Source organism: Pteropus vampyrus, unplaced genomic scaffold (assembly GCF_000151845.1).
Source record: "Pteropus vampyrus isolate Shadow unplaced genomic scaffold, Pvam_2.0 Scaffold80, whole genome shotgun sequence".
In the NCBI taxonomy this organism is placed as follows: domain Eukaryota; kingdom Metazoa; phylum Chordata; class Mammalia; order Chiroptera; family Pteropodidae; genus Pteropus; species Pteropus vampyrus.
The window spans coordinates 7,739,880-7,763,915 of NW_011888861.1; the positions used below are offsets into that span (position 1 = coordinate 7,739,880).

Here is a 24,036-nt window from a genome sequence, read left to right on the forward strand (position 1 = left end):
CAGCATTTGTTATTTACCTTCCTCTCGCTAAAGTTGCATACATGGATAACAATTTATCAATAGTCACATATTCAATTCCAAGAAAACACAACCACAGGCATTAAATGTACATTCAAGGAAGACACCTGCATAATTACCTTCACGAGAATGAACTAATTTGAAGCAAAAAGAAAAAGCGAAAACCTTAAAATAGTATAAATAACTACTGGGCATTTAATTAATTGCATTTTCAAAAAGAAAGGCAAAATTAAAGATTAAATAGTAATATAATTCTATTCATTGTTAAATATTTCAGTAAAAGAAAGCCTTGGTTATTCTTAATTATAATTATAATTTGTATAATAAAAAGCAAGAGGAACATTCTGAAGTAGTTATAGCAGTTATGTGGTATTCATCATAAGCCCGATATCACTACACAATTCACACATATGAAAACACACACTTTAATATACCACCACCATCACTAAGTGTGTGCATGCATACACACACACACACACACACACACACACACACACACACACACATTGCAGACCAATGTAATATCTCTAATATTTTGGAGGGAAAAAGCAAGCAAATGGCAGCACATATTACAACATCACTAAACTGGTTTGGCAAGAACAGTGAGCTAGTTTATTCAATCACCATGTACATCCATTAATACATTACGCAATTTTTTTTCAAAAATTGCTGAAGAGATGTCATTTTTGATATCTCACCCATGTTTCACTCTGCTTATCTTGTTCTGCACTCTTCTTCCTCCCCCAATGCTTGTACCATCCATCTCAAATAACCTTCATTTTCTTTTATAATTTTATTTTTATAAGACAGTTATATGCCGCTTAACAACAAGGATATGTTCTGAGAAATGTGTTGCTAGGCTATTATGTCATTGTGCAAACGTCATAGAACATATTAACACAAACCTAGATGGTACAGCCTACTACACAACTATGCTGTATGGTATAGCCTATTGCCCCTAGGCTACGAGCCTGTGCAGCATGTTAGTATACGAAACAAGAGAGATTAAATCAAGCACAAGAGAAAATGATGCAATCAAGAGTTGGTAAACAGGAGACATATGAGGCTGCTGCTGGAGTAACACAGCATACTGTTTCACAGCAAAATTTAAGAAATATAAGTAGAAAGAATGCACTTTAACATAATGATAAAAAATATAGTACGATAGATACATAAAACAATAACAAAGCCATTTATTATCATTATCCAGTCCTAATAAGGAGAGATTTAAGGTTTTCAAGGTTAAAACACTGCCTGCTATACTAATGTGAAATCTCTGTAATAATGCCCCAAACTACCTTCTGTCAATAAAAATAAATTGAATCTAGTGGTTTAAATTAGAAATGAAAAAACAAATGTCTTCCATGGACACTTCATATGTGATATTTTAAATACAAATATATTTTATCCACAAATATGCATGGTTATGACAGAACAATTTTGTCTTAATTTGACCGATTTCCTTCTGGTCAATCAAGTTGGTGTAATTAGATGTGCTTTAGCATAACTCTGTGTAGAATTTAGAAATATATTAAATCTATACATATGCATGTTTTTATATATGCACACTTCTTTGTAAATCTGCAGACTAGAGCAAGAATTAAATGTCTCTGTGAGTTCCTTATATGAAAAAAATTATATCATTCCTTGTTTCTCTTATCAGACTTTGTGAAATGAGATAATAAAGTTACCCAAGTTTTCCATATAATTAATAATATGATGTTTCTAAAATAGGATTAACCTGAGAAATTTATACTTGTTTTATAAACATTATTTAAGATCCATTTTAACACGAAATTGAAGAGCTAAAAAGCAAACCCCCAGAAGAGAGAAAAGAAACTGAAAAGTAAAGGATGAAGAGACAAAGTTACAAAAATACCCAATAGTATAATTTGAGGGGCTGCAGTGAAAACCAAATGAAACCAGAGAAATAAACAAAAAAGGCTTTAGAAAAGATGTAAACATCTCAGCAGATTTAAACTCACCATAATACTCATAACGCTTGAGAGCCTCTCACTTGAGGGGAAATCTATGAGTTCCAGGAGCTGTAGGCTGCTCCAATTGCCTAAATGGGTCTCTGAAGAAAGGGACTCAAAATTTCCAGGTTCTGGTGATTTGCTGTGATTTCTTTTCTCAATATAATAAATCTTCACATTTGTTCTTAATTCTGTATTTGTAGTTTTGTGTTCTTATACTTAAAGTGCTCTCCAAATATGGTTGCCAGTTGTGTTAGTCTGCTATGGCTGCCATAACAAATATCACAGACTGGGTGACTTAAACAACAGACATTCATGTTCCGCATATTGGAAGTCCAACTTCAAGGTGATGGCAGTGTAAGTTTCTTCTGAGCCCTCCTCTTCCTTGGCTTGTAGATGCTGTCTTCTTCCTGTGTCCTCACCTGGTATTCCCTCTGGACATGTTTGTGTCCTAATCTCCTCTTCTTATAAGGACACCAGTCATATTGGATTAAGGCTCATACCAATTACTTCATTTTAACTTAATTATCTCTTTAAAGAAAATGTACCTCCAAATAAGGTCACATACTGAGGTACTGGAAGCTAGAACTTCAACACATGAATTTTGAGTGGACACAATGCGGCCCATAACTGCAGATTGAGCAAATAAAAATTCAGGACTTCCAGTTAAATGTGAATTTGTGAATTTCAGGTAAACAGCGAATAATTTTATATGTTTTATATGTGTGTGTATATATATACATGTATGTATATGTGTGTGTGTGTGTGTGTGTGTGTGCGTGTGTATATATATATCCGATTTAGTATTTGGGAAATGATTGTTTTTATTAAATTCACATTTAACTGGGAGTCCTGTATTTTACCTCACAACCCTATCCCCAAATTATATAAGATCCAGATAAGGAGAAGTACTCAATGAGGGATAAATAATCAATGAGGAAAACTTAAGGATCATTATTTTAGGATTGAAAGAAACTTTAAGGAACCTTGAGTGTAATTCCCTCGTCTAGAACTCAGAGTTACACCAGGGGCTCGGAACCCTGAGGCTTCACTTTTGCTTCAGGCCAGGTCCTTTCTGTGCTGAGAAAGTTATTGGAACCTCTATTGGTATGCTAACCCTAGGGCAGCTTCCAGAAGCAAGTAGTGAGTTAACAGGGCTGAGTTGGGCTCCTCACCCTGTCTGTTTTCTCACACTGACACACCAGAGCACCCAGGGCCCTTGGGCTTACCTGACCTTCCACTCATTTCCACCCCCACAGCTAGAATACACCCCAAGATCTCTCCAGGCCCCCAGCAAATCTACTATACTTGAAAGAGGCTGTGGAGGGCTGGTTCCAGGTAACTGTCCTATTACAGTAGTTCTTTAGTTATAGAGCCCATTGAGAACCCAATGATAGCTATGGGTCTTCTAGCCCCCAAAGTGTATAAATGCACCAAGACACTTTTGCATCTAATTTCAGAGGACTCACAGAGCTCCTGAAACACCATTTTTGGAAGCACAAGTTAAGAGCACCTCGACATTACACGATGCCTATGCCCCAGTATATACAGAGATGTTGCTGCCCCACCAAAACCACACTTGGACACACACCCTAACAGTGAATTATGTATGTTCTGAGGAACCCAGGAAACCCAGCCCGGGACGGGGTGTGTCTTGGAATACAATGTGTTCATGGGGTGGGGAAGCATGACAAGGCACTTCTGGAGCTACTAAGTTGCATTTTTAATTAAGGACAATTCTTAGGAAATCAGAGAAGTTCTCTAAAAAGGGACTTCAGGCATAGAGAAGGGCTGACTAGGAAAATCTCTGCATGTGGAAAAATTTCCCGGTACCTCTGAAAGCATATTATGTCAGGAATCCCCCACGCTGCCTGTACAGGCTGCTAAAAATAATAATACTAGCTAGCATTTAGTGAGTGTTCACAATGTCACAGGCAGTGTGCAAAGTACTTTGACGACAAGTCTGCAAGACAGGTAATATTAGTATCTTTTTTATTCAGGTGGCAATATGGAGGCTGAAAGAGTCAAGCAGGTTCACTGTCTACTGATTTCCATGAGCAATCCACCATAGTCCTTGGAAAGTTTAGTTACAGCTGTCTGGGTTTAGAGATAGCAGGCTTCTGTCTGCTCTGCTCACTTGCTACCCTTCTTTTTTGCCTGTTAGGCAAACATCTGGTGAAGGGTAAAAAGTCTAGTGGCTGCTTTAAGGCTTTAGTTCTCAGAGCGTTTGGGAGGGGGATTAAGGAGAAGCCTCAAAGATTGGTCAAAACAGAAAAGTTTGGGTCTACTTCTTAAAAGATATGTGTGATTTACACAGCTTCTTTCTCTCAATTTTCTTTAAAAAAAAAAAAGAATGTGGGGTTACTGTCTCAGAGACAGGGTGAATTAACAAGCCATTTCAGAGCCTTTAAAATAAAAATCTCGTATATCCTCCCTTTTGGTCCAGTGACCTGGACCAGCTGTTAAGGTGACAGGAAATACTAAATAAACTGTGTCTTGGCTTGATGATCTAGACAAGAATGTGATCCAGCAGGAAGACATTTCCAGTCTAGCCTCATTGAGCTAAATTGTCTCTCCTTTCTCTCCCTTCGCAGCTACCAACCTTACACACAAGGCCCTTCTGCATAGAGGCCCCATTCCTATCTTGCATAAGTACCAGAAAAAACAACCTCTACCTGGGTTCCTCACATTTTTAAAATACTGGTCTTCAAACTCCTCTGTCCTTTGGGGAATTCTCTGGTTAAAGCCCTCTGCTTATGATCATTTCGGTGTATACTTTGTGAAGTTAAACCTATTGTGAATTTAATGTGGTCTAATGAGCTTTGCTTAGGGAAAAATTGTTCCTGGGTCACAAAACCACATTCATTGCTGTCACCAGCCAGCTTTTAATTTCATGCTTTTGATTACCAGGGCAACAAAGGGAGAAGCTTGTTCCTCTGGGTGAACTCACTGTACCAAAAGAAAACCATGGAAAATAATAGGCATTCCATATTAGAAGGAGCATTACTCTTACCTACAAAGACAGCACATTTGTAGGATGATTTTATCTTGATAATGTTGCTGAATGCTAACTTGTTTCCTGATTGGCTCCTATCTCTTTTTAGACTTTGAACTACTTGATAAAAGAGACGATATTCTTTTCTTTGGAATTCTTTGCTCTGCCAACACACACACACACACACACACACACACATTGGCATAAAAATGTTAAATATTAAATATTTTCAGGAAAGAAACTTAGAAGCTTAGAAGCTTCAAGGGATCAGGTATATGGAGAAGGCAGATTTTAATCTCTAGGGAAGCAAGAATTTGCCTGGAACACTGAGATCACAGTTGGCCAACTGGAAGAACTGTTTTGCCAACAGACACAACACAGATCTGTGGATTCAGAGGAAAGGTAAAAGATCCAGTTTATTAGGTCTGTGATATTCGATAAGCAGAGTATCCAGGTATAGCAGATGTGTCCTACCCACATCCTTGTGCATTTGCCACCTCAGCACCCACTAACCCTACATCCACAGGCCAGAGAACCTGCATTTCTTTTTCTGAGGTGTTCTCTGAGTAGTGAAGCCTGCTTTGCCCTATGAAACAGACCAGAGATGATAGGATATTACCACCCCCTGGATGCAGCTCTGGATCAGTGACCGACCAGAGTTGGTATATGTATCAGATAGTCTGCTTTCTGAATAAATGCCCAGCCATCTTTTAAACAATGTTTTATTTTTAATTATTTTTCACAATTCTCTAAGTGAGAAATTCAGGCAGGACTCAGCGGGCAGTCTTTAGTTCTTTATGACCTTGGGTCACTTGCTCATTTGCCTTCACCTGGCAGCTAGAGGGCAGCGAGACCAAGGTCTCTGTCACAGGTTTGGCACTTGGATATTCTTCTAAGTGGCTTCTTTCTCCCCACACGTGTCTCATTATTTAGTAGAAGAGCCTACATTCTTTAACAGGATGGTAGCTAGCTTCCTCAGGGAGTATGAAAGTGGAGGTTTCTGGTCTCTTACTGGGCCAGCAGTTGCCCAGCCTCACTTCTGCTGCCTCCTACTGATAAAAACAAGTCACTGGCCAGCCCTGGTCTGAATAGAGGAGAGAAAGAACCACTTTTCATGGTGAGAAAGGGCAGAATGGTTGGTGCCCACGGGGCTGGAAGGCCAGCTTCCACAGGGTGCTCCATCACCTATCAGGTCAGCTAAGGAGTGAGAGCATGCTGACTTCTCCCTTTCCTATCTCACTTCCTCATTCCCTTGACCATGTTTCCTGGGATCTCCTCCCAAATAAACCACTGTAACTCATTGCCTTTCCTCAGAGTCTGCTTCTGGTAAAACTCAAACCTAGAAGTCAGAAATCAAGGGGATTGAAGTCATAAATATAAAGCACTCCTATTTCCAGTCCCATTTTTCCAGTTGAAAGCTGCGAATGGGGGAATAGGGGACAGATAAGAGAAACTAAGAACCATTTGTTTTTTTTTTCCCACCATTTTATGGCTCTCAGGAGAAACTTGGCAGGTAAGGGTGAGGAATTTAAATGAGGAAATGTTACCTGAGTCCCCTTGACTACATCCTTGGGAGCTATGATGTTGCCAGCATCCTCTCCACAATCAGCTTTGGAAATGGGGCACCACAAGTCACTTTCCACTAAGAGGCTGTGGAGATTGACATCCATCTTTGGGTTAAAAAATGTGACTCCTGTTCAAAGCATGATGACTAATAGCTCAGGTGTGTGATGCTGATGACAAGGGCTTGTTTTATTGTTTTAATCTCTGAATTGGAAAATGTAAATAAAACCCAATTGTATTATGCTTAAGGGATTGTTGTATTTTTCATATTTTAACAAACTTTTACATAAGAAATAAACCTCAATACTGAGAAAGTTAGCTCCAAGCAGGTTGAGATGTTAGCTCTCAAGGACTTTGTTTAGTACCCAGCTGTGTTTTCAGTGCCAAGAACCAGGTCCTAGCACGTAGTAGGCACTCAATAAATATTTGTTAAGTAAACAAATCTTTGTATTTAGGGAAGTGATGACTAATGACAAGGATAATACTTCTGTAGCTCCCTTATCACCCCTAAATCATTTTACGGATAATAGAAGGGAATTAAGGTATGCTAAATAGGAATAATTATTTTCTGGTACTGATGAAGGACTCAGAGTGTAGATAAAAATGATGTCTACATTGTTGAGATCAGGAAATAAAGTGTTAAAAATTTGGAGGTAAAAGTTAGAAAAGGAAGAGGAATATTTTTTAAAAAACTGTACATAGCTAATACAAATCTAAAAGGATTTACCATTGCATGAAAATATGAGACTCATATTAACCTTGGCTGTTTAGAATTCTACTCTGTAATTTTAACTCATTGGGTTTTTTTTTTTTTTTTTTGGTAGGAGCCGCATAATTGTCTCAAAGTTGCATAGCAGGAAAAACTAGAAGTAATACAGGAAGAAAAAGGGACTATAATCTTGAAAAGATCAGGATGATATATATTTCTATCAAGTAGTTAAAACTCAAGACAAAATTGTAAAGTAAGTTATTGTACTTTGGGACCCCTCTTTCCAGCAAAATCTTTCTCTCAACTCCTCTCACTCCTTCAATATCTGGTCTTTGTTAGGGTCCCATTCATTTTCTTTTGACTAATTGAATATTACTGAACACTTACTATGTGCTAAGCACTGGGCCAGGTGCTACTGGGAGGTGAGTAAAATGGAAGTGACCTAACCCTTAGGGAACTTATTAACTGGAGGGGAAAGTAGAGAATAAATAATCATAATTATAATGATATACAAAATGAAAAGCTACGAACTGTGATAAGCATTGTACCTACCTAGTTATGAGTTGTTAATTTGTCTATTTTCAAAATTTGAAAAAACTTGCATTATATACGTACTAAATTAAAAATAATGTTAACTATATTAAAACGTTATATATTTTCAAGAACAGTTCTCGGCTATTCCTACCATTATACCTCCTCAATAGGCCTAGCCAGGTAGCACCAAAAAGATTGGCCATTATCATCCAACTCCATGAAAAACCTTTATTATATCCCCATCCTTGGATATTGTATTTCCTGATAATGTTGCAGAAAAGATCCAAAATTAGACTGGCGAGAAACCAAACAGCACTCAGAGAGTTGGAGAACTCAGGTTTATTATGCTGGTGGTCCCGGAGAAGCTAGTGCTCTGAAGATTTGGGCCCAGAGCTCAGTTGCAACATTCCTTATATAGATCCTTTTTGGCACGGGCTGATTGGTTAATTTGTCCTCAGACCATTACAAACCAGCAGGAGTTGCTATGGTTGCAGATAGTTACATTGCGTTACAAAGGGCGGGAGTTGCTATGGGTTACCAGTAGTTATAAAGTGTTACAAAGGGGGGGCGGGGGGGAGTTGCTGGGGTACAAACAGTTACATTTGTTGCTTAGACAAATCAAACAAAAGGGAAGGTGAGTCTTTAGTCAATTTCAAGTACAGCCCATGGAGCAAGCATATTTACAGAAGCAGAACAGAGAGCTGATTAGCCTTTTGAATGAAAATTCCTCTTCAATAACAGACCCTACGATAATTCATTATTAGCTAATAAAGAGCTATTTTGTTGACCCTTGTCCATAGGTGCAATAACATCAACAAAAAAATGAACATATAAAGAAAATTCAGGTTCTAGTTAAGAACTGGCTGGGGATTATTTTGGAGAGAACTGCTTGACACCTCAAAACATCATTCAAATCAATGGAGACTGAGCTTCTCTGTAAGATTGTTACACAGTAACATAAAATGTTCCTTTAGTGCTTCTGCTGTGTAGTCTGAAAGGAGATAACACGGGCTTCCCAAAGGATTATTTTATGCGATTTTCCTGAGGGTGATCTCCCCCTATGGTAGTTTCTACTCAATGAACCTGCCAAGGCATTTTGAGGGAAGTATGACTGCCTGACAGAGTTTGACTGCAGACTTTGGCGTTAACCTCAGAATAGACACATTTCATTTATTCTTTGGAAGTCCTGAGGCAAAAATATTCTTCTTCCTTCCTTTGGGCTCTGTGAAATATACTATTTGACTTCCTCTCCAGCAAGCTGTCTGCCTCACACTTTTAAATTCACCTCTCACATTCATTTCCTCCAGAAAGCTTTCCCTAGGCCAAGATAAACTCTCCTAAATTGTGTTAAATCATGCTCAGTATGCTAACATTGCAGTTCTCAGATGTCGTGTGTTATTCTCCCACAAAAATGGCCTTAATCACCCCAATGTGATCTGCTTGCAAGTGCTTTTGTGCTTGTTTATTTAATTTCAGTTTCAAGTCCACTTATTACTATTGTTTTTTATGGTGCTGAGTGCATATTGCTATTTTCAATAAATTGTAAATTAATGTTTTGTTATCATACATGATTATTATGCAATTCATCCATCATTCTTATTATCATCTCTGAACAGAGGTGTAAACATAAGAACTCTGAAATTCCTCAGCCTCATTTATACTTGCATATAGTTTCCTATCATATTCTTTTCTTTTTAAATAGCTTTACTCTTTTTTGTAAAATTGCTGAATATTTGTTGTAAAAATTCAAGCCTCATGGAAAAATACAATAAAGAAAGTAAAAATCACCCTAGATTCTGCTAATGAGAAAACTGCTATTATTAAAATTTTGACGAACATTTTTCCAGTCATTTATTTTATATACATGTAGATATATGCATATAGTTTTACATAAATGTAACATAACTATTTGTACTGTTTTATAAGTTTTATTTGTAGTCAGTATTGGGCATCTTTCCATGTCAATAAATTTATTTAGTAATTGTTTTTAATGTTTTTATAATATCATTATACATGTCTTATACACAACGCTTTGCTGTAAACATATGTGTTGTTTCACTACTCTAAAGCAATATTATAGTGAAGACTCTTGTGTTTATAACTTTTTGCACTTGTGGTATCATCAACTTGGGGGAAATTCCTAGAAGTGGAAATTACTGGGTTAAAGGGTGTGCATAATACTACATCTTAATACATATTTGGATAAAAATTGACAATTCACACCATGAGGGTTTTCTATCTTGTCTTTTATCATAATATCAATGCCGTGCCCTAGAATATTTGCAGGGAGGGCAGGGGGTTGCTAATTACCGAGCTGAGCGAACAATAAATTAGTAGCAATTTTTAGACATTGTTTCTCTTGTCAGCAGTGTGGAGGTTATCACCTTCATTCTCTTGTCACTACTCTGCTCTTTTGTTTTCATCATCTGAATAAGATGATTTCTCTGAATTATCACACACAAGAATTTTATGACAGTCAATTTATATGAGCACCTGAACCCATTATACAGCATAATTCATAAGTGATATAAAGTGACAGTTGCTAGCAGATTACATTGGCATTCCTTTAGAGAAGACAATTGCGCAACGGGAATCAATCTGAATCAATTAATCGAGTCACAGCTCAGCTGTAATGCTGTGACATTCTGACACCAGAAAAAAGGAACTACTTGAGCATTAGGTACCATATCTTTGCTTATGTACTTTTACATTGCTGAGCTTATTAAGGCCATTAGGTCCTTGACAGGAATCTTATCCAACACTCCTGGCTTCCTGCAGTGGATTCGAGAAAAGCTGGCTCTTTTCTTCTGATTTTTGTCTGTTAGAGAAGTGTAGTGAAATTAAAAATATATGTATTTTGGTGATATGAATATAACTAGATGAGAATAGCGTAATTCATGAAAAATATAAAATCTATTGCTGGTATGATTATGACCTTGGGGAATTAGGATATATTAATTAGCTATAAAATATGCTTTAAGAATATCATAAAAATGGGATTTGAAATGTATATAGGAGTAAAGAAATATTTAGAGATGATGGTAGAGCTTATAGTAAAAAAACATAGACCTAGATCTCCAGTTCAATAGATTTTTCTCCTTTTTAATGTTATTTTCAGATCCAATGTCTTCTTAATAATTGGCTTTGCCTCTACAACTTTGAAAATAATCTTCGTCATGATCTTTGTCTAGCCAACTCGTACCCTTGGACCATCCATAGGCTCAATACTAATGTATGGCTCCCAACCTCAGAGATTCTGATTTCACTATTCTGAAGTGTGGCCTAAGGAGCAGCATTTTAAAAAACCTGACATGAAGTTGAAATGAAGAACAATTGATTTAGATAAAAAAAAGACATTCAATATGAATGATTAGGTAGAAAGTAATTTTGAAATTAGTTTAATTTTGAAATTAGTCCTTAGTTTTCTCTCATTCAATCCAACCAGTAAAATCCTCCCATTCTTCTAATTACTTACATAACTTTTATATTTAAAAGCAGCTACATTATCCATAAATTAAGAGAACAGACTTTTCATAGTGATAGAAAACGATTACATTGGCAATTTTCCTGTTGCTACTGGTGACGGGATAAATCTAGAGTCAGAGTTCTCAAACTTTACTATGCATATGAATCACCTGGGGAGTTTATTAAAACTAAAATTACCAGGTCAAGCTCCTAGAGATGAGGATTTCACGGTTGGAGGGAAGCCCAGTAATCTGCTTTTGTAATATATATCCCAGCGATTCTGATATTGAGAGATCCTGATGTACACTTTGCAAACACTGAACTGTAGGTTCTAGACCTTCTGCAAATGGGATGGTTCCCCACTTGGCAGACTTTCTGAAGACTTGGTAAGAGCAATTTGAGAAATGCGAAAAGGACTTCAGCATGCTTTCTTTTGTTTTTAGCAAACAGACTCATTTATAAATTCCCACTTGTACTCAGTAGCCTTCAAATAACTGCCTGAAGCTCACTGTCAAGGAAGAATTATATAGCGAGGGGGAAAAATCATATATGGCTTAAATATTGAAAGGGTAGAAAACATAAGAACAAAGCTAATAATGCAAATAAATATGGTAGATGTAGACTGATTAGAAGAGATACAGAGAAACAGAACACAAGCTATTTTGTTTTATATTTCTGATGGCAGGCAGAAAAGTAAAATTAAACATAACTCAGAATATTTTCAATTGCTGAAACACCTATTCAAAACCAGCATAAGTAAAAATAAATCTATTTAGTCAATTACCTGGAAGGCTAATGGGCCAGGGAAGCTTCAGGTGTGATCTGCTTTAGGTTTTAAGAATGTCACTTTGTTCCCTCCCAAGGCTCTTTCTCCTTTGATTTAGCCCTAATTCAGGCAGCGAGTGATACACTCAGTAGATCCAGGCTTTCTTCAGACGGCTGAATCTATAAGTGTTAAATCTTCATACTGTTAAGTCTTGTGAAAGAGAAAGGCAGTTTGGCTCTCTGTCTTTCCCAGTAGGCTTGCCAAAGTGTATTATTGGCTGTGTAATATAAACCAATCACTATGACCAGAGCATGGGATTTGTTTATTGGCTTGAAGGCCAATGAGATCCCATTGTGAAGGTGGGAGAGGACTCAATTCCATCTGAAAGCGCATGGACTGATGGGGAAGGGGAGTGATTTTCCAGAGGAAAGTCTGTTTATCAAAGAGAGTGCAATGTATGTGCTCTACTCAGTGATCAAAAACCTTGACTGTCCACTGGAAGTAATGTTCACTGATGTTCAGTGTGCTTTAGAACAGAGATCCCCAACCCCTGGGCCTTGAACCCGTACTGGTCTGTGGGACGCAAGAGCTGAGTGGCGAGCCAACGAGTGAAACTTCCTCTTTATTTGTAGTTGCTCTCAAGTGCTAGCATCACCACCTCAGCTCCACCTTAGATCATCAAACATTAGATTCTCATAGGAGCACCGGTCCCTGGTGCTAAAAAGGTTGGAGACGGCTGCTTTAGAACACATTGAGACATCTCTGAGAATTTAAAGAGCAAGAGCTACCACATATTTCCTGCACAAAAAGAATGAGGACTGAAGCAAAGGATTATGGGCTGACTGTAACTCATCACTGTAACTTGGTTTTGACCTCCCCGAGCAAATGTGGTATTAATTTAAATTTAACGAGATAGAACTTACAATAACTAAAGATTTCCTATTCTTCAAACCCCAGAAAATATAAATTGGCATTTCTGTTGACATTTTGAGACACTGAAATGTGCACAGAATAGTGAGAAGTGGTTATGTCAAAGAAGTTTATAGAATTCCTGCGTATTCTCTGTTCCCTCAACCTCCCAGCATCCAAATTATTCCCAGAAGACAATTTAAAACAATGCATCTTCCTAATTATCTTCAGTAAATCAGTTTAAAAAGTGGCTAAAGCCCAAATCAGCACATTTTTATGGATTTCTTCATCCACTTTAGCTGTCATTTCAGGTCCTCAATTTTCATCTTCTCTGCATTGCTTCTCTTTGGTTTTAAAATTTCCCCAACTCTACAGTTGGGACCTACTTTTGAACTCTATTATTTGTTCTAAAAATAATTTAAAGATACTTTAGAACATGTGATTGTTAATGCCTATTAATACATTAAAACACAACAAGGTAAAAATAAGCATCAGGAAAGTAATAGAGTAGAATCTAAGAAAAATGAACAAACAAACAAACAAACAAACAAACAAAACCAAACAGACTCACAGATATAGAGAGCAGATTGGTGGTCATCCGAGGAAAATGGGGTTGGGGAGAGGGCAAACAGGTGAAGGTGATTAAGTGTATGGCGATGAATGGTAAATAGACTTTCAGTGGTGATTGCTATGTATTGTACAAAAATATCAAATTATAATGTCGTACACCTGAAATGTGTGTGTGTGTGTGTGTGTGTGTGTGTGTGTGTGTCGTTGTATACCAATTTATCACAATAAAAAATCAAAGGAAAGGTCTTTAGTAGGGGAGGCCACAAATATTGGCACAGGTTTTAGAAGACCATGGATATAGCTCTGAACTTTGTAATCAGATGTCCCCCTCAAATTTCCTCCCATGTCCTCTGCAAGAAGATCCCGTCTTATGACTCAATGAGTGGGGTCCTAGGTTAGATCAAGAATGTATATCCAACACCAAATTTCATAGATTTGTTTCTCACAATGCACGTATAAGGTTGATGCCATAATCTCAAAAAAAAAAAAATCTATTAAAAGAAGTTCTATCATGCTAAATGGGAAAGTTGAAAAGAATGAAGTTCACCCTTCTGGTGGTCTGGTTTAATCCTGGAGCATATATAAGTTACTTAGAGGACAGAATGGACTGCATAGAAATCAAGCAATGCTCAGTTAATATTATTTCTCTTCCTGAACTTTTGATGATATAGAGTAGCAGTGATTTTGAGTTTAGCTATATTGTTACACTCCTTGTACAAGTCTTGGAATAGCTGCTTAATAAATATAGACATATGTACTTTAAAAGATAGCTTAGTTGAAGATTGGGTTAATATCTTTTATAAATTTCAGAAGTCTATTGGAAAGCTAGCTACCTTCAGTCTACTTCTGCGAGCCAGAATACTCCTTGAAAATATTTTGGGAGTTAAGTTTCTTTTTATTGATATGTATGTTTTGAAAAACCTGAAAAGAAATTTTTTTATGTAATTCATGGATTTTTAAATTCAGTTTACAAATGTTATTCTAGTTATATATCTAGCAAATTTTATTATTACTTGGAATGAATTTTTGAATACAGTTTGGTTATAGTTACAGATTTAGCTAAAATGTTTAAACCTTCTAACATTTTACATTGCATTTATAAATTTGACATGTTTAATTTTAAAGCACATGTATTTCAGTTGTTCCAACAACAACAAAAAACCTTTCTTAGCTCTTTTACATCATAAAATTTCCAATATTAAATGAATTTAGTAAGATTTTAGTTTAAAATAGAAGTCTATCTCAGTTACTTAATTACATATTTTAAATTGGAGTTGCAAGGCTGTCATTCTATTAAAGGTCAAATTCTCTTAAACATTTTGTCAATATGAAATATTGAAATATTGTCAATATGAAATATTGACAAAATATGAGACTATTTCTCAATCTGGAAACATTAATTTTACAATTTTAATTGTTTAAATTTTTTTTCAGGCATAAAAGGTATACTCTAAAGAAGACAAATACCATCCATGTTAACTGAAATTATTTTGACTAAAAATTCTGGCCAGATGTTTACTTCAAAGCTACCACCCACACTCATTTTTCTTCCCAACATATTACAAAATTTTCAAACACAAGGCAGAATTAAAAGACTTGTATAATGAACATTCATATACACATCATCAAGATTCTACTATTAACATTTTATGATACTTGTTTTATTGCATGTTTATCCTTTAGCCATCCCTCTGTGCATCAATCAATCCATTTTTGCACGCATTTTAAGATAAATTGTAGACATCAGTAGGCTTTGCCTAAGTACTTTAGCAGGTGTAACATTAATTAGAATTCAATGTTGGTGCTCAGTTTCTTCTTTTAATATAAAATTTACAATCAGTCAAACGCACAAGTTTTAATCACTGAGTTTTGACAAATGATTATACCTGTATAACCACAACTATTATTAAGATATAGAACATAACCACCTCTCCCGAAAATTTTCTCATGCCCCTTCCCAGTCTATCCATGCCCCCACCCACAGAGACAACCACTGGCCTGTCTTTTTTTTTAATCATTGATTAGTTTTGCCTTTTTTAGAACTTTATATTAGTTGAATTATCCAGCATATATTGTTTTGTAGATGTTATCTTTCACCTAGCTAAGGCTTTAGAGGTGTACCCATATCATTGCACATATCAGTAGTTTGTTTCTTTGTATTCCTGAGCATGCATATGCCATTATATGCATATACTATAGTTTATTCATTCACTTGTGGGTGGATCCTAGACCATTTCCAGGTTTTGACTATTATGAATAAAGCTGTTGTGAACATTCTTGTATGAGCCATTTTGTTAACTACTGAGTCCCTTTTAAGATTAGTTATGTCATGGGATGCAAAGCTTAAAAAGATAGTGGTCTCCTAAGCACTTATCATATAAATATCTGTGAACTCAGAGAAGACTGCAACTTCTACCCGGGTTGTCTAGATTTTACATTTCCTTGACTCTTACAAAATGTCTATGTATTTTCCTACTAACTTTAAAGACCTCTGAACTTGATGGGATACTATCATATCTAAAAAGTAATTTGTGTTTAACTTAATGGAATCTTGAATTCTTTCACATTCTTAAGACAATACAACTCATAGGAATATTCAAAATGAAATCCAATGGCTTTATCTGAGTTGAAGGTCTTATCTAATAATCCATTAATGAAAATAAATAAACTTTTAGGAAAGAAATATTCTAAATATTTTGAAAAAGGTAAAATGCTACTTATTTTCACTTGGGGGGGCGGTTAGAAGATTTTTATGTCAAATATTTCTATTAATCTGTTAGTATCTGTTTCTCCCTTGTTCTCAATGATATAACTTTTGATTTTTAGCTGAGTCAGTCTACTCAGAATAAAAACTATATTTCTCAGTTTTTCTTGTACCTAAGTGTTTTCACCTTACTAAATCTCAATTGATATGATACAAGCTGAAGTGTTGTGTGCAAATGTGTGTAACTCCAGTGAAGAAAGAGGAAACCCAAACAGAACCAGCTAGTCATACCGTGTGGAGGAGGCAGAATTCAGAGTTTCAGAAAGATGAAATGAGTAGAATTTGTGAATCAGAATACCAAAGAAGGAACTGCACATATAAAGAGCTTCAGGGATCTGCAGAGTAATGTACTTGAGTCTTTTGCTGAGTGCTGTATGCATAGGGGGGTCAAACTCCATGAGGCCCAGGAAAGAACCACTAGAAAATAGTACGCAAGTGATTCCTGGAACTCACATAGGAATGGCTATAATTTGCATTTATACCAGTCAGAATGCAGAGACCTCATAATGTGACAGATATTTGTTAGAGTCCTCAGAGGGGTCAAGAATTAGTAGAGTGGCCAAATTAGCCCTAGAGTAAAGGTTACTCTAGACTTGACTCAAAAACTTAAAAAGAGTCTAAATGGATAAAACTGATGTGCAATAGACTTAACAACATGCTAGAATAAACTCCAGAACTCTCTAAAGAAATAAGACAAAATTTAGAACTAAAATATGTAAAAATCCAGAATGTCTAATATTCAACCAAAATTTACTAGGCATACAATAAAACAGGAAAATATGAGCCCTAATCAAGAAAAAAAAATAATAAAAGTATTCTCAAAAATGACAGAGATGATGGCATTAGCAGATGAGTACTTTAAAATAGGTAGGATGAATACTGAAGTATTTTGAGTATTTTCAAGGATGTAAAGAAAAGTATGAAAATAGTGAGAGAAATGCAAAAAAAAATTTAAAAGCCCAAATGGAACCTCTAGATATAAAAAGTATTTATCTTAAAATAAAATACAATGATGTTAGAAAAATCACAATGAAAAATACCCTGGATCAGATTAGTGAATTTCTTTTCACTAAAGAAATTCAGTAAACTTGAAGACATTGCAATAGAAGCTATCCCAACTGAAGCACAGAAAGAAGAGAGATTTCAAAAAAATGGACAGAAACTCAGTGACTTGTGAGAAAATACTAAGCAGTCTAACATGTGTATTTGGGTTCTTTGAGGAGCAGGATCATATGAGTGAAGGAGCAAAAATTTTTGAATGAAGAATTGTCAAAAATATTACAAATGTGATGAAAAATATAAACATACAGATATAAGAATCAAACAAAAAGTTAAGTATAATAAACATAAAAATGACATCTAGCACATCATTACTAAATAACAGTCATAAAGAGAAAAATTATAAAAGCAGCTAGAGAGAAAAGACAAAGACACATGATATTCAGAGGAACAAAGATAAGAATGACAGCTAAATTTTCATCAGAAACAATGCAAGCCAGAAGACAGTGGAGTAACATTTTTAAAGTACTGAAAAACAAAATAAAAAAAAAAATCTATCAAACTAGAAATTTATAGCCAGTAAAATGCAAGCTGAGAAGCTATTTTCCCCATCTAGCACCTACTTGTGAATCAGAAGTGTCACTCCAACAGAAATGTGCTATTGTCTCTGCCTCTAACTCCAGAGCACGGATACAGAGGTGTGGCTCAAGGAGAGAGGCAGGCCATAGTGACAGATAGCTCTATAGCTCTCTGTAAGGAGACTGGTCTTTATCTGGCACAGAACACAAGGATGTTCAAACCTAAGGGAATTATTGAAATCAGTAGAGATTTTGGTGGTAAGCAATTAAGAAGAGGATGGTAACCCCATGATACAACAACTTAACCATAGACCATTTGGAAGTTTAACAGAGTGAACGGAGAGAAAGAACTAAGAAGACCTTGCCTGGAGTCAGATCAAGACTCAGTGCCTGGCCTCATAGGCTACTCCTAAAAAGGGGTCTTCATCAGAATGTGAAAAAATTTATGACCTTGGACATTGTAGAAATAATAGAACAATCAGCCAGAACTTAGTGGAGGGTGACTACTGTTGTGATATCAATAGAGGCAGATAAACTAGAAGATTGACAGAGCGATCAAGGAAAAGAGACACTCAAAAGAGAGCTCTGCTAAAACCACTGTCATCCCAGGGTGACTATATGCATGCCCAAGGCTGTGTCCACTGAAAAATAGCAGAGGGTGCACACTGCAGGAGAAATACAATTCACTGAAATAGCTCAGTCAAATCATTAAACAAATAAAGCAGTAAACAAAACAACAAAAGCCCTAAGAAAAGATAGTATCCAAAGTTGCTACAATACAGTATGTAAAGTGTCCGATTTTTGACAAGAAATTACAAGACATGCAAAGAAATAGGAAAAGCATGACCCATGCAGAGAAAAATAAAGGCAGAAAACAGAAATTGCCTTTGAGAGGGCTCATATATCAAAGACTTTAAAGTAGAAACAATGCTTTAAATATGTTCAAAGAACTAAAGGAAACCATGCTTAAAGAAGTAAAAGAAGGTAATATGACACTATCTAATCATATAGAAAATAAAAATAAAGGGATATAAATTACGAAATATACAATAAAAATTCTAGAGTTAAAAAGTACAATAGCTAAAATGAAAAAATTTTCATTAATAATTAATGGTAAAAACAGGAGAAGAAGGAATAGAGCTTTATAAGAGTAACATTTCTACCTCAATAGAATTAAAGTAGTAGAAATATGAAGTCAATTCTGATGTTTATATGTATCTTGTAAGCCCACAGCAACCACTGAGAAAAATATAAAAAATACAGTGAAAAGTCAAGGAGTTCTGGTCAAGATAGTAGGGTAGGTAAATGCTGTGCATGCCTTCTCCCATGACCACATTAAAATTTCAACTAAATAATGAAACAGTCAACCAGGAGAACAATCTGAAGACTAGCTGAACAGAACTTCCATAACTGGAGATGTAAAGAGGAGACCACACTGAGAGTAGTACAGAGAGGCCAAGTGGGCTGGTACCTCAACTATGTGTGGTGATTGAGCACCAAAAAGAATATCTTGGCTGTGGAGGCCCCCTGCCCCGGAGGAGCAAGGGGTCCCAGTCTCACACTGGGGCTCCCCATCCCAGGGTTTCAGTGCCAGGAAGAAGAGTCCTAACAAAATCTAGCTGTAAAAATCAATGGGGATTCTGACCATTCAGGTGAGATGAAAGGCTGCTAGAAACCCAGAAGTACCCTTAAAGGGCCTGGACACAGACTCTCTCACTTGCAAGCACTTGCCCTGGGCCCCACTGGAGGAACAGGAGCTCAGGAGGTGCCAGAGACATACAGGGAAAGACTGAGTTGAGTGGCTTCAGGGCAAGGGCTGGAGGAATAGCCTCCATGGCCCCTTAGTTGAGCCCTCTTCTTGTGCAGCCTGCAGGTAAGTACCTTCTTACCTGTGTTGAACCCTTCTCCTATGTGGCCAAATCTGAATCTGCATTGGCCTGGTGAAATCTGCTTGCTTAATCCCGGTGACTTCCTGAGACCCTGCTTCACCCAACCTACAAATTGCCCAGTGACAATTTTGGGTGATTACTAGGCAATCAGCCTTACCCCACGTTCTAAGCAGAAGGGTCCTTCAGCAGCAATCAACAGGCCTCCACTCACCCACCTCCAGAGATACTTTCAGTGGCGAGCAGCAAGCCTTGGCTTGAGCTACAGTATTTCTTGATCAAATCTCAGGAGTCTGTGGGCCCAAGGCAGGCAGCAGCTGGCCCCAGTGTGAGCTGAGACTTTTGTGAGTGGCCACAGGCTCAGCACTGGCAACAAATCTGAATCTGTACTAACCTGGGAAGCACCACATGATCTACCCTAGAGACTCCCTGAGACACTGCTTCATACAACTCTAGTACCCCCAAGGCACATTCAGCTGCTGAGCCCTATAGGCTGCTGAGCCTCAGGCCTGGGGGTCCCTTGGGCCTTTTGGTAAGCTGCCACAAGCCCAGTAATAGTGACAGTCAGCCTCAGTTCACCACATGGCCTCTCCTACGTACCTCCAGGTCCAGTCAGGCAGCAGCAAAATACGGATAGCTTTGTAACTCCTACCAGGTACCTCAAGACTGATCGCAAACAGCAGCTGACCTTGGCCTGCCTGGGAGACCCTCACAAGGGGATCCAGAACCAACATACCCAGAGGCTGGTATTAGATTTCAACAGACCACCTGATTAGCCCAAGTGATACACAAACTTGCAGGGGCAAACCCTACTCTGTGGGGTCAGCTGCCACACAGCAGCTCATACATTGTGGGCATCACCAATTCTCAGAGCAGTCAGCCTGAAAGTCAATCCCACTCATTGATATGACAAAAACAATCAAGGTTAAACTACAACAGGAGGGCACACACGACTACCCAAGCGTCACTCTTGGAACACCTGGTGCAGGCGATTAGGGAGACTGCACCACTGGGCCACACAGGACACCTACTACATAAGGCCACCCAGCTAAGACTGGGAGATATAGCAGATCTACCTAATACATAGAAACAAACACATAAAGGCAGCCAAGATGAGAAAACAAAGAAGCTTATCTCAAATAAAAGAACAGGAGAAAACTCCAGAAAAAGCACTAAATGAAATTGAGGCAAGTAACCTACCAGATACAGAGTTCAAAACACTGGTTATAAGGATGCTTATTAAACTTAGGAGAAGAATAGATGAGCTCAGTGAGAACTTCAACAAAGATATAGTAAGCATAAAAAAGGACATAGAAATCATTAAAAAGAACCAGTCAAAATGAAGAATACAATAACAGAAATTAATATACCAGAAGAAATCAATAGTAGACTGGATGAAACAGAGAATAGAATCAGCAATTTGAAAGACAAGGTAGCAGAAAACACCCAATCAGAATAGCAAAAAGAAAAAAGAATTTAAAAATTGAGGTTAATTTAAGGTACCTCTGGGAAAACATCAAGCGTAACAATATTAGCATTATAGAAGTATCAGAAGAGGAAGAAAGAAAGCAAGAGATTGAGAATCTATTTGAGGAAATAATGTCTGAAAACTTCCCTAACCTGGTGAAGGAAATAGACATACAAGTCCAGGAAGCACAAGGAGTCCCAAAGAAGGTGAACCCAAACAGACCCAAACCAAGACACATCATAATTAAAATGGTAAAGGTTAAAGAAAAAGAGAGAATCCTAAAAGCAGCAAGAGAAAGATAGCTACTTACCTGGGTATTCCCGTAAGAATGTCATCTGATTTCTCAATAAAAACTTTGCAAACCAGAATAGATTGGCAGGAAATATTCAAAACGATAAAAAACAAAGGACAGAAACCCAGACTATTCTATCCAGCAAGGCTATCAATTAAAATTGAAGGTGAGATAAGAGCTTCTCAGACAGGAAAAAGCTAAAGGAATTCACCACCACGTCAGTATTACAAGAAATGTTGAAGAAACTTCAACTTTTTAACAAGAAGAAGGGGAAGGAAAGAAAATAACATAAATATAAATCATAAAATGGCAATAACTATGTACCTGTCAATAGTCACTTTAAATGTACATGGCTTAAATGCTCCAATCAAAAGACATAGGGTAGCTGAATGGATAAGAAAACAAGACTATTACATATACTGTCTACAGGAGACCTACTTCAGCTCAAAATATACACACAGATTGAAAGTAAAGGCATGGAAAGATATTTCAGGCAAGTGTAAACGAAAAAAATTTGGTGTAGCAATACTTATGTCAGACAAAATAGACTTTAAAACAAAGGCTATAATAAGAGAAAAAGAAGAACATTATAAAATGATAAAGAAATCAACCCAAAAGGAAGCTATAACCCTCATAAACATTTATCCACCCAACATAGGAGCACCTAAATATAGAAAGCAAATACTGACTAACATAAAGGGAGAGATCGACAGTAATACAGTCATAGTAGGAGACTTTAACACCACATAGACACTAAAGAACAGCTCTTCCAGACAGAAAATCAACAAGGAAACAGTAGCCTTAAATGATACACTAGACCACATGGATTTAATTGATATTTTTAGAGCATTTCACCCCAGAGCAGCAAAATATGTATTCTTTTCAAGTGCACATGGAGCATTTTCTAAGACAGAACACGTATTAAGCTAAAAAACAAGTCTCAGTAAATTTAAGAAGACTGAAATCATATCAGGCACCTTCTCCAACCATAATGGTATGAAACTAGAAATCAATTACAAGAAAAAAAAAAACTAAAAAATACACAAACACATGGAGGCTAAATAACCTGCCACTAAACAATGAATTGATTAACAATGAGACAAGGAAGAAATCAAAATATCTCTAAACAAACAAAAATATAAACACAACGATCCCAAAATCTACTGAGCATAGCAAAAGCGGTCCTAAGAGGGAAATTCATAGCAATATAGGCCTACCTCAAGAAGTAAGAAAAATCTCAAATAAACAATCTAACCTTACACTTAAAAGAACTAGAAAAAAAAAACAGCAAAGTCTAAAGTGAGTAGAATGAAGGAAATAATAAAAATCAGAGCAGAAATAAACAAAATAGAGTAAAAAAAAAAAATACAAAAGATCAATGAAACCAAGAACTGGTTCTTTGAAAAGATAAACAAAATTGATAAACCTTTAACCAGACTCATCAAGAAAAAAGGAGGATCAAAATAAAATCAGAAGTGAAAAGGGAGAAGTAACAGCTAACTGTAGAAATACAAAGGATTATAAGAAAATACTATGAGCAATTGTATGTCAACAAACTGGAAGAAATGGATTAATTCCTAATAACATACAATCTTCCAAGACTGAGTCAAGAAGAAACAGAAAATAAAAACTGACTGATTTCTACTAATGCAATTGAATCAGTGATCAAAAACTCCCAATGAACAAAAGTCGTAGACCAGATGGCTTCACAGGTGAATTTTATCAGTCAAAGAAGAATTAATACCTATTTTTCTTAAATGATTCCAAAAAATTCAAAGGGAGGGAAGACTCCCAAGCTCATTCTATTAGACCATTACCCTGATTCTAAAATGATACAAAGGCATAACAAGAAAGAAAATTATAAGCTGATATCCCCGATGAACATAGATGCTAAAATCCTCAACAAAATATTAGGAAACCAATTCGGCAAGACATTAAAAAGATCATACACTATGATCAAGTGGGAATTATTCCTGGGATGCCAGGTTGGTTCAATATTCACAAATCAATTAATGTGATACATCACATTAACAAGTTGAAAGATAAAAACCACATGATTATATCAATAGATGTGGAAAAAGCATTGGACAAAATCCAGCATCCATTTATGATAAAAACTCTCAGCAAAGTGAGAATAGAGGGAATACATCTCAACATAATAAAGGCCATATATGACAAACCCACTGCTAATATCATACCCAAAAGGGAAAAGCTAAAATTATTTCCTTAAGATCAGGAAAAAGACAAGGATGTCCACTTTCACCATTTTTATTCCATATAGTATTGGAAGTCCTAGCTACAGCAATCAGAAATAAATAAATAAATAAATAAATAAATAAATAAATAAATAAATGGCATCCAAATTGGAAAGGAAGAAGTAAAACTCTCATTATTTGCAGACGACATGATATTATAGAGAGAGAACCCTAAAGATTCCACCAAAAATCTGTTAGAACTGATAAATAAGTTTGTTACAAGTAGCAGGATACAAAATTAGTATTTGGAAATTGGTTGCATTTCTATATATCAATAATGAACTATCAG

General features: G+C 36.5%; 1 long non-coding RNA gene across 1 annotated transcript; it reads left to right on the plus strand.

Annotated features, from left to right (window-relative positions):
* The first annotated feature begins 10,012 nt into the window (after positions 1–10,012).
* On the plus strand, positions 10,013–23,787 carry LOC105293963. Its single transcript, XR_896034.2, has 3 exons — positions 10,013–10,025; positions 17,772–17,779; positions 23,631–23,787. It is a non-coding gene; the product is annotated as an uncharacterized LOC105293963 (long non-coding RNA).
* The last annotated feature ends 249 nt before the right edge of the window (positions 23,788–24,036 follow it).